Genomic DNA, 3271 nt, shown 5'->3' on the forward strand with positions numbered 1-3271 from the left:
GTGATTTACTTTTTTTGGGGGTGGTGCGATATTAATTTCTTGATGACCTAATATATAGACAAAAACAAGTATAAAAACTACGGATAATTCCAAATAAACAATATAGATATGATCTAGCAGAAGATACTCTGTACAATTTTGAAAACCATACAGACATGAACAAGCAAAAAATACTCTGGACAAATGCCATTTTGGTAAAGATGAAGAAGAGACATGGCAAATAATATAATGAAAATGCACAAATAAACAACCAGCACACCCTTTATCTTCACACGAGTAGCTTGTCTAGAACATTATCTACATTTTAAACAATCATAAAACCCTTTATCTTCACACAAGTAGCTCACCTAGAACACTATCTACATTTTAAACAATCATAAAACCCTTTATCTTCATGTGAGTAGCTCATCTAGAACATTATCTACATTTTAAACAACCATAAAACCCTTTATCTTCACATGGGTAGCTCATCTTAGAACATTATCTAAATTTTAAACAACCAAAAACCCTTTATCTTCACGTGAGTAGCTCATCTAGAACATTATCTAAATTTTAAACAACCATAAAACCCTTTATCTTCACGTGAGTAGCTCATCTAGAACATTATCTACATTTTAAACAACCATAAAACCCTTTATCTTCACGTGATTAGCTCATATAGAACATTATCTAAATTTTAAACAACCAAAAAACCCTTTATCTTCACGTGAGTAGCTCATATAGAACATTATCTAAATTTTAAACAACCAAAAAACCCTTTATCTTCACGTGAGTAGCTTATCTAGAACATTATCTAAATTTTAAACAACAATAAAACCCTTTATCTTCACGTGAGTAGCTTATCTAGAACAATATCTAAATTTTAAACAACCATAAAACCCTTTATCTTCACGTGAGTAGCTCATCTAGAACATTATCTAAATTTTAAACAACCAAAAAACCCTTTATCTTCACGTGAGTAGCTTATCTAGAACAATATCTAAATTTTAAACAACCATAAAACCCTTTATCTTCACATGAGTAGCTCATCTAGAGCATTATCTAAATTTCCTAGCAAAAATAAAAATTATTAAATACCCATACAAAAAGATTAAAATATTTACTATTTGATACATATCTAATTAAATGCACAAACTTAAACTTACAAATTTTGGTGAAATTGTTTCGGAGATTATAATTATTGAACAAAATGTCTATTAAAATATTTGATTTTACATAACTATTGACAGTTACACAATATAGTTAAAAGGTGAGACTTATTTACATATTATCACTAATACATATTTTAGTAAATATTTCATAAAGAAGTTAGTCAATCTTTGATAGTTAACAAACATAAATCCTTACCACTTAAAAAAAGAAGATCCAAGGTAGACCAGTCATAACCTTACTATTTAAAAAAGAAATCTAAATTAAGTACTATTGTATACCTAAATTACTAAAATACTTACTACATAAGTTGTATACTTTGTAATGTCCACTGTGTTTCGTATCAAGAAATTTTCCAACTTCCTAATGAGTACATACCAAAAAATAAAAGTATAGCACTTAAAAATGGTTTCCAAGAAATTATAAATGAAATCCTTCCAAAAATTAAAACTAGGAACAGAACTTAAAATTGTTACAAAAAATTAATGGGATGAAACCAACCTTATTAAATCTTTTAAACACAAGTATAACCAGATGGATACTTACCAAACACAAGTATAACCAGATGGATACTTACCAAACACAAGTATAACCAGATGGATACTTACCAAACACAAATATAACCAGATGGATACTTACCAAACACAAATATAACCAGATGGATACTTACCATACACAAGTATAACCAGATGGATACTTATCAAACACAAGTATAACCAGATGGATACTTATCAAACACAAGTATAACCAGATGGATACTTACCAAACACAACTATAACCACAATGTACTTACCAAAAATAACTATAACCAAACTTAACTTAACTCATACTGTTCTAAAGTGAATGGAAAAGGCACAACTAGTCATAGATGTACTTACCACTACTTATCCTCTGACAGCTTGTAAGTAAATAGTAGCCAATTTGAAAAAGATGTAGAGTTTTCTAAAACTTCTAGAGTAGTGAACTCATATTAAATAAAAATACAAACTATAGATGAATCTTCAGTAAACTATTTTATTATACTATGAATCAGTTTATAATCTTCTGCAAAAACGTTTTACAATAATCAAAGAGATAATGATATAAATAAAAATATCCATAAAAGATTTAAAAAAGAATATATCTGTGGTCTCATGCCAAACCATGAAATGAGACAAAGTCCACTACTCTGAGATCCAGAAGAATTGTTGAGATGTTTTAACATGTCCCTCAGGAGCCAAGGGATGTCTTTACACTACAATTTGTTGAATATTAAAAGTTCCATCCAGAAACTCCTAAAGAGGTTGGTTTTGAATGTATCTTTTTGAGACAACTTGGAGACCAGGTTTCATTTTTTAATTGATAAATTTTTAAGTGAAATACAACATCATCAAGTCTTCATATTAGCTAGTAGTAAGGTCTACCCACTGGGAGTAAATTCAGTATATACCAATAAAGCCACATTACTGGCATCTTTAATTAAGCAACTGCCAACCTTTTATGCTTCTGCTATCACCTTTTTATGTTTAGCTTTCAATTAAGATATGAATGACTTCACCTGAAATTTGGTGGGAAGGTCAAAGCATCATGATAACCAGCAGTATGATGAGCAGACAGGAACACTTTGAAAGCAGCTACAGGCATAATATTGTACTTGGTTTGCTGCATAATATGTACCAAAATGGTTCCTGGGTACCTCTGTGTGTCACTTGGAGACTTCCATGCTTCTTGTACTTGACTGTTAAGCTTGTTATGTGCTGACAGATTTCAGTCACCTTACCACTTCATATCACCTTTTGCAGCCACAGTGCTAAAAGAGTATGGGAAATGCTTTCTTTTTAGCCAATAAAATGTCCAAAATATTTCAGTTCAAATGAAGAAAAACTGGATTGAGCAGTTTTTTTCAACAAAAATGTCCACCACTGGTTCATGAGGGGGCCTGTTAATAGTAAAAGTTGACTAACATACACAACTTATTTCAGATTGTTTAAGAAATCTGATATATCACTGGATTGAGCAGTTTTTTTCAACAAAAATGTCCACCACTGGTTCATGAGGGGGCCTGTTAATAGTAAAAGTTGACTAACATACACAACTTATTTCAGATTGTTTAAGAAATCTGATATATCACTGGATTGAGCAG

The 3271-nt window shown here is 30.6% G+C and overlaps 1 protein-coding gene across 1 annotated transcript in view; it reads right to left on the reverse strand.

Annotated features, from left to right (window-relative positions):
* The window catches only part of LOC106476121 (phosphatidylinositol 3,4,5-trisphosphate 3-phosphatase TPTE2-like), a 16745-nt gene extending 14701 nt beyond the window's left edge, over positions 1-2044 (reverse strand). Inside the window, exons 1-2 of the mRNA XM_013936791.2 lie at positions 2028-2044; positions 1452-1512 (exon numbers count right to left, since the gene is read on the reverse strand). The gene's annotated coding sequence lies outside the window, so the exon portion shown is untranslated. The remainder of the gene's footprint in view (positions 1-1451; positions 1513-2027) is intronic.
* Between the last annotated feature and the right edge of the window lie 1227 nt (positions 2045-3271).

The sequence above is a fragment of the Limulus polyphemus genome, unplaced genomic scaffold (genome assembly GCF_000517525.1).
Source record: "Limulus polyphemus unplaced genomic scaffold, Limulus_polyphemus-2.1.2 Scaffold9854, whole genome shotgun sequence".
Classification (NCBI taxonomy): domain Eukaryota; kingdom Metazoa; phylum Arthropoda; class Merostomata; order Xiphosura; family Limulidae; genus Limulus; species Limulus polyphemus.